The following is a 17,605-nucleotide window of genomic DNA, read 5'->3' on the forward strand; positions in this document are numbered from 1 at the left end:
AAGAACACAATTTCATGGTAAAACTGATCAATATATTAAAACTGATCCACGTAGCGCCGACACTACCTCCTGGGGGCGGATATCGTTGTCCGGATGTCAACGTGTCCCAGATGGCGTAGACATTAACCCATGAGAAACGTGCGCGAGAACCAACCGCCGTGTTATGGTCAGGAAGCTGCGGTTTCGGCCTTCAGATCAAAATGTCTCCCCGGGAGAGCGCTAGCAGGATGCATCCAGCAGTCGATAACGTTTCACGATCACAATGTCTAATTGAGAATATTTCAGTCGGATCCAAAAATATTGTTTCGTTAAAGAATAGATGATAAAGATTCAACACAACGTTTATTAACTTCTTAGTCCGTATTTGGAAAGAACAGTTTTACTAAAGTGTCTAAAAATTTAGTCTAGATACAACTCTGAAAGTAATGTGTTAGATTAAAATAACTAAGGCGGCCAAACTAATTGCTAGAATGTCAACACTTTCAGCAGCACCCCAAATAACATTCATTTTCACGATAACAATCGAAATGACATCATCTTGACTGAGATTTGATGAAATTTTCCAATGACTTTTATGTTAATTTAATTCATTGCGATATTATTTGAATTACTCATATTGAGCTATATAATTATTCTGATAAATCAACAAAATTGTTTTCAGATTTATATCTAAATTTTTTTATTTTTGTCAAGTATTTAAATTCTTAGATACTTCAATAAAATCAGTTTCTTTCGTACAACATTATTAATGTTGTCAAAATTGTTTTTGTTGGTATCAATTTTTTAAAGGTAGATATATTTAAATATTAGAAGAATAAAAAAATTTTACAATATCACATATTTGATCAATATTTTACAGCCAATTCTGCCATTTAATTTATATTAATTTAATTATTATTGTAATTTTTAATATCCTAAACTATTCATTTATAGTTGCATAAATGTTTTTTCTTTTTTTTTTTTCAATTGAATATTTATGGCGCGATGTCCAATTACAAAATTTTAATTAAAATATATGCCTGATGCCTCTTTTTTATTACTCGTTGTGCATACAGTTATTTAATTTCACAGATATTAATTAGCTACGTTTCCAGAGTTTAATAATTTTTGTTACTATTTCCATCGACTTGTCAAAAGTCTATTGATATATGTTTGGCAGGTGTGTGGTAGATTCATAAACAAAATTTTTTTATCGAGAGTTTTTCCCTCCGGTTTGCGGTGAAAATGTTTGTGGTTACAGAACATCGAACATTAACGGCAAGCAAGAGTTTCCAACGTTTCCCCTTTCGCTCTTCAATCTTGATATCAAAATACAACTGTCACCGAACATTCATCGACACGCTTGAAGCAGGTAAACATCCTCGAACAGAATCGTCCATCTGGCACATTCGGGGTTCGACGATCTCGATTGTCGGAATTTGGAGCTCAGCCGAAGCCGTACCGGTTCTGCCTATCAGCTCAACAGTTCCAGTGCACACCGTGAATAACACAGGAAAGCTATGCTTCCGAGTAGGAGCCGTCGTACCCGTCGGGTACGTAGGAACTGCTAGACCGCTATTTCGCAAAATTAATTGAATTACGTCGACGGAGCGTGCAAAGCCGGGGGACGCTGGGCTCTTCTTCATGCACCGAGTGCCTTGTAAACAGGAAGTACGTCGAATTACATTCCGCGCGACAAAAAGGTACGATCCCGAGGGGCAGCGTGTTTCCTCAGACTTACGTGGATAACGCAAGCGCACACACGTGAGAGAGCATACCATATTCGCCTCGATACTCGTCAATAGAGACGGGCAAGTTCCATACACGCGATCTCGAAGAACGATCTGTAAGCTACTGGAACGTGCATGCAAAAGTTAGGATTAATCGTGGCCAAAGGAGTGCGATTACCCTGCAAGAGTTCTCGGTCATTTACATAGTAATATTGCATCCGAAATGGCTTAATCCACGAACTGTGAGCGGGCTGATTCTGTTTGCTTAGGTTTCGCGGTAACGGCGGCGGAGGTTGAATGACCGCGTGCGCATAGCATCAAAAGAAAGCGAATGAAGAAGCGCAATCTTGCTAACAGGACACTTTAGCCAAGTCTACTTTCCATTTTCGCGTTCGCGGTTTTCTTTTCACCCAGGCAATTTCAGCTAATTGAAACGTCTCAACTCGTATCCCGACTTTCAGCCGCAAGCTGAAAAAGATATTCGAAAAGCGTGTGATATGAATAAAAAATTATACGTCAAAGTGATATTTCTTTTTGAATTAATTTTTTTTCATCATTTTGAATGAAGCTATCTTGATATTGATATTTATACAGTAGCAGATTTGTCCCTCAATTTCATTAGATTTTTTTTAAAGAATCCCACGCCATTTTTCATTTACAACTAAATGTGTTGCTGCTAACCGTAAATGTTACACAAAAGAAGAGTAACCGAAAGAATCGAGTGTTGTGCTGAGAGAAAACAAAATAGTGGTAACTAAATTTGGCAATATTTGCAATATTATAATATCTGTAACTAATTTTATAATGTATAAAATTATAATAGCTATATATAACTAATATAGCTATTATTCAACACTATAAAAATATAGTTATGGCAACAATATTTGTAAACTGTTAATTGTAAACTAGTAATTAATAATAAAATAATATTTTAACTACATTAAATAGTTACTTATATGTATATCTCATAAAAATAAGACAACAATCAAATTTTTCTAGTTTAAACAAACACTTATTTAAAATAAAGCATACTATATATAGTAACTAATACATCATACTACATAGTAATTAATTAATCATTGTTGAGATAACTTTAAAATAATTTTAAAACAATTTTAAAAAATACATTCAAAATTTCACTAAGTCGCTCAGTCACGAGTAGTATGCGGCATTGCCAGAGTAGCAGTGAAATTCAATTTCTCCTAACAAGAAATTTCCACCATTCAATATATTATAAAAGGCGCATTTGAACTTCAAAAATAAAAGTAAATGAGAGATACATCAGTATCATACAGTTTTTAGTTCTGGGAATCATTGAAAAAATCCGAATGGATTTTCGATCGGAACTATTCAATTATTCCTTAGATTTCTATTGTGTTTTTTGGGGGAAACGGAATAATTCCGATCGAAAACTATTTCGACTTTGTTCCATAATAGATATTCTGTACCAAAATTCCATAACCTTAAAATTCTTGGAAGTTATTTATACATATAAAACTTTGTAACTATGTATTATAAAATTTTAATAAGGAAATAAGAATTACATTAATTAATAAAATATAGAATATTAATCATTTATAGTGTAGGAAATAATAACTAACAATAAATAATTAACTGTAATAATAATAATAATAATAACTAATAACTTGATTCATCCTATTAATATTGTTCTTATTAAATCTTATAATACGTATTGTACAGTTGAAACGATTATTTGTTTCCAAATTTCTACGTATTTGTTAATACGACTTTTTTCTCTCAGTGCGCGAATAAGAACAGAGCAATTAAAGAAAGAATTGCATTTTTAAACATCTTGAACATTGAAGTTTGTAACTAAGTTTGCCCAGCGATGAGATATCTTTCCTTATATGTTTATATTTAATATAAAATTTTATATTCTATAAAAAAAATTGTCCAATTGTTATTTTATATTCTCTAAATTTCTGTGCGATATTCAATCAAGAGATTTTACAAAATTTATTATTATTTTGATGCCAACCAAGAAAAAATGTTTTATATATAATTATATAGAATTATATATAATTGTATATAAATGGACATATTTTATATATAATTGTATACATAAAATTTTGTATGATTACATATATTCATATTGTATATAATTATATATATTTGTATATAAAATTATATGTAACTATAATTATATATAAAATGTCTATTTATATATAATTATATAAAATTATATATAATTTTATTTTTATATATTTTTATATAATTATACATAAAAAATTTTTTCCCGGATCGTCTGCTAGTCTTGCCTTCATTGGCCGGATTAAATATATTTCAAAATAAGTATTTGAGTGCTATTTTATGTCTAAAAGTGATTTAGCGAAAAATTATCGGAAACAAAATTTCTTTGTTTTTCTCCATAGGATACGAATTTGTAATAAAAAATAAGTAAAATCAAATAACCAAAGTACAAGCCTCTTAATTTATTAAAAAACAAGAAAACGAGATATACGATATCCCTTTTCTACCATATAAAATAGAAATTTTCTGCTTTAAAGTATATTTTCCACACGAAGCGACTGCCACCCCACTTCTGCCTTGCTTGGAGGTGCACGATTTTTATATTTTCTTATATAATTTTTGTTCTTAGAACAGAAAATTTTTTCCTCCTTTACTCTCCATATATGGTTTACGATACATGGTTTGGTTAGGGTTAGGTTATTATATACCTATGTATAATAACCTAACCCTAAATTACATATTCAGCCAAATTTTTTGCTAGAGCAGTAAACTTGTGTTTGTGTGGAAAGTCGCACGCCACTAGGCAATGGGAGAGATGGAATGCAGTAGGGGAATATAGTTTAGAACAGTTTCTGTACAGTTTCTGTATAGTTGAAATAAGACATTATTTTTTTCAAACTTTTTTTGTTAGTAACTTTTTAATGAAGGACGAGCGACAGCTAAAACTTGTTAGAGGTCACTCAGGATCATGACCTTGACAACATATGTCAAGGTCAAGGTTATAGGGGGGGGGGTCGCCTGATTGGAGATTTACCAATAATTTTTATTTGCATATTGCAAATTTACAAATGCATGGACGTTTGCAACTATTATAGTGGGTCTTAAAATTATCTATTATAATAGTTGTAATTTTACACAAAAATTTTTACAGTGCATCTTGAAACTAGAAAGCTCCTAGACGTCCGCGATTGGCGACCGTCAATTTTAAAAAAATAACAGAAAAGTAACAAACAATTATTTTTTCAAGTAACGAGTTACTTTTAAAATCAGTAAATAATAACAGTAACTTGTAACTTTTCCTACTCGATAACAAATAACTTGATACTTTTAAAAAGTAATTTTTCATTCCCTGTAATAAGTTACTAATTGCTTTTTATGTATAGTCGCAAATTGGTACAGAAGGACTAAGAATAGAATCAGCATGTCGGCATCGAATTGTCAATCACGCAGGGACTTCCTTGAAATTCCGGATTCAATTTATCCTTAACAATCCCATTAGGGAGTCCACGTCGATACCCTCCCTGGTGCAGCGAGAAACTTTGGTTTTGCCTCGAGCTGGACAAAGTGCCGATATAGCTTGTCTTGTCTCTTACTGCGACTGACACTTTGGCATGACTCGACAACGTGGAAATCACATTGTCTATAGTACGCGTAACGAGCATCCTCATATACCTAATGTAACTTCACATGCACCATCACGCGCACGCGAATACATATTTAGTCTGAAAACGAAGCAACAAAATATGTATATACATCTACATACGTATGTTCATGTGTGTGAAAACGGTACTAGATACACTAGATAGATGTACATAACGTTAATGAACAAGTGTATAGTATACATGCGAATGTATTCTAGGTGTCCTGTTCTATAAGCACGCTGTAACAATAAACGCCTTATGATTAGTACAATAATATCAATGAATTAAGAATTTCGTTAATGAAGGTCCCTTCTCTATCTAGAAGACGTAACATTAAGTGTTTTTCAAAAGTGCATTGTAGGTAAACGATAAAATTAAAGTGTGTGATAGTTGAGATCTTTTTTTTTGACATGTTAACATTTTCTTGACAGTGCCGCGTATTTACTTCTTAAATGTTATATCTATAGGCGTTAGTATCCAAGGTATAGTATAATGACATTAAAATCTCCGCCATTGTAAAAAATTTAGTGTCCAATAGAATTAAAATAGAATTTTTTTTACAATTAATAATGGATTCTTAACTGCATGAATAAGGAAAATTAAAAAAAATAATTTATTACTAAATGATAATGTTGTAAAGAAAGATATCGTTGCTGAGCCTTTTACTAGGTTGTGTAAAGAACTCGCTATTGAAGATACAATTAATCTAAAGCGCAACCTTGTGAATTTTTGGTAACGCGTAAAATTTGGTAGCATTCGAGGAATTAATAAATTATAAATAGAAATGCTTACTTAATCCTGTTGCTTCCATCTCTTTAACAAATTCTTAAGATCGCTAAGTATTTTATTTGCAAGATTGCGATTAATACTTGTGTATCCGGATCTTCAAACATATTCTCGACACGGTTAATATAATCAATTTTATCTAACGCCACTGTAATGTTACCCTTGTCAGCTCTTGTAAGAATTAACTCTGGATGTGCTTTTACAATTTGTTTCGTGATAGTGTTGATTGATATTATGCTGTAATTCATGTTATTCTTAATTGAAAGATATTTAAAGTTAGTGAGAGTAGAACAAACAAGATTTCTAAATTTATTTTGCATAGGAGCCGGAAATTTAGATACATTGCTTTCAATATACTTGATCTGTTGTACTATAGCGAAATTAGAATTTTTGGGTGGAAGACAAAAACTTTCACCTAATTAACAAACCAGCCACCTCCTTCGGGATTTCTATGTTGCTTAATTTAATAAACTAATTCTCTCTCAATTCAAATAATCCCATAGGATTAGCAGGAAAATTGTTAAGTGAACAGCGTATACATTATCCATGATATTCGATGGTGGAGGAAACGAAAAGATTTTTGTGTCCAGGCTTTCGGTGTGTGATTCATTATCTTTTTTCCAAAAAAATATGATATATCTATTCTTTATATTATTGAATTTCTGTTCTTCCTCTCAGACTTAGTGTTTAATCATTGAAATTTTTTTCATAACATCTGTTGGTTCCGTCATCTAAATCTATGGAAAGCTTTTTGTTGAAAGTTAAAAAAAGTATTCCTTACATGCGCGGGCAAAATTTTTGTTATCTTTTTACTAAGTTGTTATCTTTTTACCTTGTTATATTTTACTGTTATATAATAGCATTATCAACTGTCTCCGGTATTCGTTAATCTCAAAATTAATTATTTTGTTTTTTATCAAATTCAATTGTCAGTTTTATTATTTTTAAAATTATTGTAAAAATGAAGATTATCTAAGTGACCAGTTGTAATATGTTTAGAGAAGATTCCTCTTCTTTTACAAGCTTGCAAATAATCAATACGTGACATAATTTTCAAAGGATCTTTGTTATTCTTAATCCGAGTTTTTAATAATTTAGTAGTATTATAGCCAAAGATAATTGAAAAAAAAGTAAAGAATTTTCACTGTAGTGGCGCATTTTTTAGACAGCGTAATCAACAATATAAATAAAAATATAAATACGACTCTATAAAGATAAATCCAAGAAAAGTTACTTTTTAAAAATAACAAGTTACAGTTATTTGTTGCCAATTAGAAAAACTAGTAATAAGTTACCGTTACTAGTTATTAATTTTTAAAAGTAAGTCGTTTCAGTTACCGTTACCTGAAAAACTTTTTACTTTTCTGTTTCTTTTTTAAAATCGACGACCGCCAATCACAGCGGACGAGCCTAGAGGCTTTCTAGTTTTAAGCACTATGAGTGGCTTGTGTCCAATCGTGGAAAAGTAACGCAAAGTAACGATAAAAGTAATTGTAAAATTCGTTACCGTTACTAAAAAAATATAACTTCGTTACCAAAGAAAAAAAAGTAACGCAGTTACCCGTAAAGTTACCCGTAAAGTTAAAAGGTAACTTGTAACTGTTACAAGTAACGAACTATTTTCATTCCCTATAAGTCTAATAAAAAAGGATGAAAAAAGTCAAAAACTTTTCTGACAAAAACCTTTTAAAATCTTTTTCTAGACACTTTGATATATCGATTTGTGAAAAAAAATAATCGATTTTTTGAAAATTCTAGACCGAGAAGGACCCTTAAGGGTTCTATTGTTTTCTATTGAAAGAGAAATAATTACGAATGCGATTAGACAGTAGACAATACAATGGATTTAATATATCCGCATTCTATAAATTATAGAAAATGCTGCGTCACATATATGCTCGAGGGCTTTTCTCAGTTAGCTTTTGTATAAACATGATTAATATTTCGTTTTTTTTTCGCAAATAATTGTCCATACACACAAAAAATAGATGTAGATTTACACCATGAGTATTAAATATAATTCTCATCGTGTCTATACAGTAGTAAGTAAGAACAGTAAGCTACATCTGTCTCGGCACTTTTGATCTGGAAGTTAATCAAGTAAATTTTTCTCTAAGACAGAAACGTGAAAAATGAAAATTTTTGTATGTATATGTATACACTGAAAGAAAATATCTTAATTTCAAAAAAATATTTCTTAGTTCGTATTAAAAAAAAATTATATCTTTGGATCAATAAAAATTTCTTCGAAAATGAAATATTGTACAATTTTTAATCAATAATTTCATCTATTATATAACAAAATATGTGTGCACGCAAAAATAATATAAAGTCATTTAAACGAAACATTTGGGTATCGTATATAAATAGTTAATTATTCTAAGAAAAATGTTGGTTTCCATTAACTAAATATTTTTTTCTGATCATTTTATTTTATCATATCGTACAGAAAAAAGTTTGGTAATACCTAAAAAATTATTTCATTGATTCAAAGGAATAATTTTTTTTAATACGAGCAAAGAAATATTTCTTTGAAATAAATATTTTTTTTCCATTGTAGGTATATGTGTGTAAAAATTTGGATGTATATAGTACATATATATATATTTAATGTATATGATATATAAAATTTTTCCTTTCCACTCTAGAGAAAAAACTACACGATCGTTATGATTTTGATTGTGCGTGGGCAACCTATAAGGAGAACAAAGGTAACAAAGTTTACTTTCTGATTAATTTTATAGGTTTATCATAAACTTTAATTTGAACAAAAGAAATTAAATTCTCGAATTTATATTGTAATCGGTAATTAGTTTACTGTTGGTTATATGATTCGGCTATACGTAAAACAATTATTAGTACGATTTTTAGCAAAATAACCATACTGTTCTATCTTATACTATAAGTTGATGTATGTTGATAAATGTGTCATGTTGATAAATATTGATAGGATGTAAATATATGGATTTAACACCGTGGATCTGACACCATATGATTTAAATTCCGAAACATAAGATATAGTAGTAAACCTTAAGTCGTAAGAAATCTATCAACCAAGACGATTCCCTTTACATTCGACTGCGATTGATCAATATTTTACAGCTTAAAGCTTGCTATACCTACTATGTTTCGAGATTAAAATTCTCAATGCAATGAGAATTATGTAAACATCAGCGTGATGTTAAATCCACATCCATATCTTTTAGAATGTAATCATTCTCGTGTAAAAAATATCGACATTAAACAAAGAAGAATTTTTATTATATCGATGGTATTATTGGTATGTGGCATTAAACGTTTTCAAATTGAAAACATGAGTTACATCTTGTATACACGTATGAAATGTGAATACGTCGTCAATGTAAAGCAACGTAGTGAGACGCGTCATTGTCGTCGAAACGTGTATGCGAACTTGAGCGCTCGTTAAAAGTTACCGATGCGTTTCCGAAAGTGGATACGAAGTCCGATAACTCGATCTCGGCGCACAGCACGACGTCGCAACGGACGAGCTAGATTGTCGTTTCTGATCGTGACACCCCTAGGTGGCTCTTCCCTTTCCTTCCGCGCTGTTCACCCTATTATTAGTTGACGGATATGCGGCGCGCATTGTGATAATGTCGCTGGAACATTCCATGTTACGCAACACATGTGATTGCCGCGGCGCGTTAATTGCTCACGTATGTACCGTAATTGAAAGATGTTTCATACGTGATGCGAGATATTTATCTATTTATATTTATAGAGCAGTTTGGCAACAATGTGACCGAATAAATCGAAAACGTACAATTCATGGCGTATAATCCCGATTTTTTTTCTTTTTTTTTTTTTAGAGAAATATTAATACTACAAACGTGTGGTGATGCATATGCATTTATATCTCATTGGAATGCACGTAGCATCCCCCTATCTGTAGATGCATAAAATTTATTACAGGGGTTATATCTCCTAAATTATTAGCCCCATTTATTCTAAGCACGCGAAGTTAATATTATCTCACAAAGGTGAAATGGCAAGTGAACTATCTTTAAATATCTTTCATATTATAGATATATTACATACATATACGTTAGATACACCTTTTATTTTTATCTAAATTAAAAGTAATTTTTTAAAATAATTTATTTATGTGCTGTTTAATAACATTATCCCTGCTGGTCCTCATCTTGCTTTGCAAGAATATCTCATGCTACCTCGTCAAAATCATTCAAATTACGCAGTGGCTAATTGCTGACAAGGTAAAATGAATAGCTCGAAAGCTGTTTCCGAGCAATTTATAATCATAATTGGTGCGAGGCCGTCATGGCTATTCTATGGTACATTGCGGCGCAATATACGCGGATACAAAGAACGTGGAGTATGCTCTTAGCTATCGCAATCCTTCCGATTCGCCTGAATTACCTGTGTTTAACCTGTTATGCTGCTGGTATTAAGGAAATAGCAGTTTATCGTTATTTTTCCGACAAAAATTCACATAGAACGGAATGTGACGGGACTTTGAGCTAGGATGAAGCGCGTATAATTAGCATAAACTTCATAGCGTTGTTAAAATGAATATTGCGAGAGATTATGAAGGCGTATTAGGAGTGTTTATACGATAATGCATATGCTAGGTATCATACCAGTGACGTAGGAGTTGTAAATAAAATATTTATGTCACTCATGTGAATAACTACGAATTAGATTATTTGGATTACGTCAAAAATATCTTTTTCAAAATTTTTATGATTATCAACATATAACTGCATGCGTAAGTGACGGCGCAATTATTTAGAATTCTTACCAATTCGGATAATTATTTGGAATTATTACCATTTTTCGGATAATTATTTGGAATTCCAAATAATTATACAAAATCCATTTTAATATATAGATTTCGTGGAGGAAAAAAATATACGAAAATCTCTTCTTTTAATTCATCTATTGATATTTATTTCTACTAATGTATTGAATTGAAACAAAAATTTGTAACTACAATTCAAGCAGCTATAACTTCATTAAAAACGAACAAAATTAAAAAAAAAAGTGTTTTAAAACGTAAAATCTTTACTTTCGAAAAGTCACTATGTTTTTTTAATATCTGTAAATTTGGTAATTTTTATATAGAAAATTGTGAGCTATATATTACAAAATAAAAAAATTTTGTTTTTACTTTGTGACTCTATTACGTGCTCCAAACAAAACTTGCGAAAATTTTCCACCATAAAAGCTTAAATTTTCCTTACAAAATCGTTTTTCAAGATTTCATATTCTCAAGATTTTTATTTCTGGATTAAGTAAAAGGAGTATTTTGACTTCGATTATTCATAATTTCGTTAAGAATCATCGTATCGTAATTCAAAACACAGATTATTAAAATTGAAACTTTATTTTATCAAATGATATAACTACTCAATTTTTTTAAAGGTATTTTTTAAAAACGTGTAAATATAATACAAACAAAATAGTATTATTTACAAACTTGTATTCCAAATTTAATCTCCATTTAACTTATTTTTTCTAGTTGTAAAAGTTAAAAAAAATAGAGAGTAAATTAAACCAAGATTAAATTTAAATTATATTAGTAGAGATAACATAAAACACTACAAGTGCAGATCATTATTTCTAACATATATTTTTCATAATTATATAATATAAAAATTTACTTAAATGTTATATACAGGAAGTTTAAATCTTCTTCTTAAATTTATTGCACAATTGATAGAAGCTTCGCAAATACTTGTAATAATAACGTCTGCATACTTTTGTGAGTACTAAACGAGAGAAAATTCCCCTAAGAAATTAACCGCGGGAAGCTTTGCTGCTTCAGTCTTTAAGCCTCTCACAGACGCGTTCTTCCACAGTAGCATTAGCAGCATTAGCAGCAACAGCAACAGCAACAGCAACAGCAACAGCAGCAGCAGCAGCAGCAACAACAACAGTGCAGGCCCTTTTAATTCCCTGTCGGAATCGCCGAAGGAGACCGTCGCGTATCTTTAGTAACCAGTGCATATTTTAGACGTGCCGTGTGTGCGCATAATTTTCGAGCGACTGCTCTTACACCCGCCTGCAGGCGTGCCTTTCATCGTTGGAGTTCTCTACCACGGACCCGGCTGTCCGCCCCGCTGACGGACGTTCTCTCCTCGCAGCTTGGGGTAGGAGCCTACTTGCTGTTCGCGTCCCGCTACGCGAAGGGCTGGGAGAGAGTTGATTAATCTCTACAATATTTAAGAAGCGCCGGGGTCGAGAGCAAAAAGCCTTCCGCCCGAGCTTTACAGAGATAGCTTTCCCCGTTATATAAATCCCCTTGGCTAATCCGCTGTTTGCATCGATGTACCTCTTGTGTTTTCCCTGCGGTGTCCCTGCTTTCTTGTTCCCATCGTGGCAACGTGTCATTCGCGTGGCCACTAAATACATGAACTTAATGGGTTTTTCTAGATGTGTCTTAAGATATATCCTCAAAAGAAACTTTTTAAATTTTATTTTTTCATATTTGAACATTATCGGAAGTTGATTTATTCACATAAGTGATCCAATTTAACCTCTTATTGTTTATATAATACATGTTCGTTTTTCAAAATGTTCTGTTCTTATATTATACATATTCAGATAGCAACTGTCTTGTTGCTGGCATATTGATCGCTAAACATGTGTTGCTAAGTATGTGTTATTACTAGAATTGCAGCAACTGAGTCTTCATTTGTTGGCAACTTGATGTCTTCATGATATGATAACTTTGAGTAGCAACTTGTCAGCAATTTGCTGACAATTATATTACATGACAATACTATATTTAGGGAAGAGAGAAGTAATGACGAACGCAGTAATATCAATGTATTAGAGAAAAAATACAAATCTAATTTCTTCATTTATCGACAGTTCAGTTGTCATGCAGTGCTAGCCAAATAGTGGCAAAATAAGATTGCATACAGAATTCAAGATAAATATAATTGAACTTTTCGGTCCTTTTTCAATTTTTTTGTTAAATTAAACTGCATATAGTTGCTATTGTGTAAATGATACAAATGGGTTACGCTAAAGATAAAATAAGCCTAAATCAAACAATATCTTATGATCAATGTTTTATCTGTAGCATAAGTCTAACCACTAAAAAAAATTGTATTTTGTTATTTTTACGACGTAAAGTAATAACGGATGAGTCGGATGGGACAATTCCGAACGATCGCCATTAGTTTCTTTGTGTAAGTGATTCAGTAAAGTACACGATTTCGACACCTTGCGCAGATTGTGAATAAAAATTCAGTTAAATTTTTTTGTCAGAATATTTATTGTCAGAAGGTAAAAGGAACGTGCTTTCAACTGCGTAATAACATCATAAAAAGTCATAAAAAATTTTGAAGAAGGTAACCAAATAAAAAAGATAGATGAAATACCAAGGAAGAGAAAGAAGAAAGAAAAGAAAGAAAATGTATAGAAAATGATTTTTGTGATAATTAGCTGTGATTAGCTCTGATTACACCATAATAGTCGGGAAATCACGAACAGCAAGAGTTTTGTTTTGTTAAAAATTTATTTTATGTTCAAATCTAATAAAAAATGACGATAGACGTAAATAAACAAATAATTGTATATTTATAAGAAATTAAAAACTTATTTCTTATTTGACTTTTGTTTTATTTCGTTTTCTGCTTAGGTATTTATCATTACCTCACTCTCCCCTACTATGCCACCATGTTGTCATAATCCATAATAATATGTAGCATTGTACTCGTACAATGCTATCATTGTCGACAATGCAAGATAACATTAATGCTATTTTGCAATTATTTTGCAGCTATTTTGCTGTTAAATTGCTGACAATACATATATACATTATTGTCTGTATGTTACTACAATGTCGGTATAATCGAACTCATTGAAGATAAATCTATGACAAATTGCCAGCATCATAAGCAATCACATTTGTGCGATTTTACTGAAACACTCTTTGCTATTTGGATACTGATTGTTACAACAAATATTACCATATGTCTGTGATGGTTGAATTGCTTAAAACAACCGTCCCGGATAGTTGAAAGATTCCAAATTCAAATCTTGGCTAAGGCAATATTTTTCACAATAAGTTATTTTCAGTGTTTTAAAATGGTTTTAAAGTTATTGATGTCATAGGGTGCTTTCCAATTACAATATGTCTAGACACTTTCGTGCACACGGCGACATAATAGTTGCATTCCAATTGCCATAATCATCGATATAACACTATACATATTCAATCTGAGGATTACTAATCAATTGTGTAAGCTTGTGTTTTCTATAATAGATAAATCGTTACTAATCGTGATAACTAAATGAAAGAAGAAAACGTTAAACAGAAACGTAATTTTCATTATCATCACGGATTAAAAATTATCATAAGGAATATTAAATGTGGATATTAAAATATGTATAAATCTAACTTTACACGCTTTGACTCCAATTGAATCGTGTACACTTTGCACATTCCTGTGTAGGTTTATGTCAAGATATGTTAAGCAATTGGAAAGCACCTATAATTATCAAATTGATAATCAATTTAATTCGTGATATTACTATTTTTAGATTTAATTTAGAACTGCATTTTTAAGATCGGCTGTGTTCGGCACAGTTTGAAGTATTGGAGAAAATGTATTTAAATATTCTTATAAAAATATGATTAGGGATTAACAATAAGATCTAGCCTTAATCGCATTTGGCGCTTCTTTTTGCTTAATTTATATATTACAGTGAAATTTTTATAAAACATTACCTACATGATATCATGTACAAGGAACAATTTTGATAAAGCATCCAAAAATTTAATTGGATACAGATCTAAAAAAAGATGTTATTTAATCAAAATAATTATATGATGCTCAAGCTAATTGCTTTAATGTTAAAACTTTTTGCAATATTGTTAATGCTTAAGAGTTCTATATAATTATTTTGATTATCCTATAAAATTATTTTCACACACACACAAATCTATATCTAACTAAATTTTTCAGCAAAATCATTCTTTCTGTTAAAAGCTCCTATAAAAAAAGATATAAACACTTGGACAAAAAAAATCATTTTTTCTATGTACTATATAATCTTCTATAGAAAAGATAATATTAGAAAAAAATTAAGAGTTATACTGTTGCTATAAATACAATTTATATTAATTAGAAATATGTACGAGTCCAAGAGAATATCAAGTTTGTCTGTGATAAGTTTAACATTTCTCGATTAAATATTAAATGAAATGGAATAGTTTTATATATATAATATAAAATAATATAAAACGGACAAAATTATGATATCTACGCGATCGTGCAAGTAATATTTCATATTTACAGTATCGCTCGTAATTCAAAGATAAATTCAATTGATTTATCTTTAAATTGCTACTCGCAGCGTACTGAATTAAATGTCTGATAACTCTCAAGTCAATCAAGTTAATCTGCGTGTACCTACGCGTATATGATTTCAATACAAGTCCAATACACAGGAATAATTGTCGTCCAATACCACGATGAGCGTCGCTCTTCATTCGACCAAATGTTTATGCGAATGCAACTCGGCGGATCGCGTCGCAGATTGGTAGATCGAATTGTGCGGACCCGGCAATTGCGTTACCTAGTTTATCGTATCCTGTGACGTTAACTTGCGGCCACGTACCCGCCAGGGATTTTGGCATGGCGTGCGCATAACTCGCGCGATTTACCAATTATGAGCCCGAACATGCGGATTCAATAACGACGCGCCACTCTCGAAGGATACTTACAATTACAAGTTACATTAATAGAATTGTTGTTATCACTCGAGTACATAATATATACAGACACTAAACGGCATATAGTCGACAAAAGGAATCGCGAAAGTATAAGATAATTATAAGATAACCGGACCCAATAAGCTTCGAGAATTTTTTAAATTTTTTGCTGAGGTCTCTCAAAATTGAAAATTAATGATCACATTCAAAAAAGGGAACGTTTCTGAAGATTGAAAAAAAATATAAATCACATTCATATATTTATATATTTATATATTATTATAGATATAATATAGATTTAAAAGAAAGGTAACATTTGAAAAGTAAAATGATTCAATGTTATTTTTATGAGTTTATAATTTCATTGCATAAACATTTAAAAAAAGCTATTTAGCAATTTTAAACATTGAATAAGTGTGTTAACTTTTCTCTCTTAAAACTATGCTTATGGATCTACTCACAGTTCGGACAAATAAAAAGGCCTTTATCATTTTTAATTAATCCCACACAATCTTCATGAACGTATTTGTGACAAATGTTACACTTACATGTGCTCGGACATGGCCCACATCGTCATACAAAGAGTTCCTATTCTTTAATTATAAACAAAACGTTGTAACAAAAATATAAACTAAATATAGTGTTACAAAGTATGAATATAGAGCTACAATAACATGATTATTTAATTAATATAATTAATAACCATGTTTTCATAATTATAGAAAGCAATTCCTTATTTACGAAATATTACATTACGACTACGGTATAGCAGTTTTTCCTGCTTTTACACAAACAGAATAAATGACTTATGAATCGAATTACTACTGTCATCTGTTAAATTAACCATATAATTATATACAAACAGCGGGTGGTCCACTTTGGGAAATGGCCTGGTTACCTTATTATTAATTCTGCTACGGATGGTGCGAACCTACAGAGTTTGCTCGGCCACAATAATTCGCAGTTTGCGGCTACTAAAAATTTTGGCATGTTTTTCGCAAAAAGAAATGTAATGCGCTCGATCAGTAAATCGATTGGTATATTGTCAAGTATAAAAAAATAAACACAAAGGAGTGAAGAGAATATTCGATCAGAACAAACACCTAATAATATTTTTGTGCGAATTTTCATAATTTCTACTTCAAGCAAACTGCGAGCTAATTATTTGTTAATCTTGAAATACAGTCCAGATTAAAGCTAAAGCACATACCTACGTAATATCATAAATTAAATTAATAATCAATTTAATCATAGGTAGCAAAGAATGATTAATTTGATGATCCAATCCCGTTAATATAACCCAACATCGTAAAAACATCGTGAATTTATCACATAACGCTATAAACGGATATTGGAAATATGTCATTATGTTCATGTTATTAACGTAAATAAATGATGTTATTAATTGATCACTAATACGCCGTCGATTGATCATTTCGCTCTTCGCTACAGACTGAAGCTTGTCCGTCTTTACGATATGAAAGGATAAACGGTCTTACGCATTATTACTTAAGCGGACAATGAAAGGTAAAAGTCATACATTGTGCTCAAATAACAGTCAGCTCTCTAAACAATCTAGAAGTAATGAAATTCGACGTCAATAAGTACGTCGTAGGATGAATAAATAATATCATTAATTGGTCAAAGAGATAATGATATTATCACATCTTAAATACAGATAACAAGACAATAATTTAAATGACTAACTATTGACGTCAAAATGACAGATTGCTACTTGGGATATTACTGGTACTAATAATTTTTAAAAC

The 17,605-nt window shown here is 31.0% G+C and overlaps 1 protein-coding gene across 5 annotated transcripts in view; it reads right to left on the reverse strand.

Moving 5' to 3' along the window:
* Window positions 1–17,605, reverse strand: part of LOC105152147 (lachesin) — a 554,769-nt gene that overhangs the window by 119,549 nt on the left and 417,615 nt on the right. The window lies entirely within an intron of this gene.

This window comes from Acromyrmex echinatior, chromosome 5 (genome assembly GCF_024713525.1).
Source record: "Acromyrmex echinatior isolate Ae372 chromosome 5, ASM2471352v2, whole genome shotgun sequence".
NCBI lineage: Eukaryota > Metazoa > Arthropoda > Insecta > Hymenoptera > Formicidae > Acromyrmex > Acromyrmex echinatior.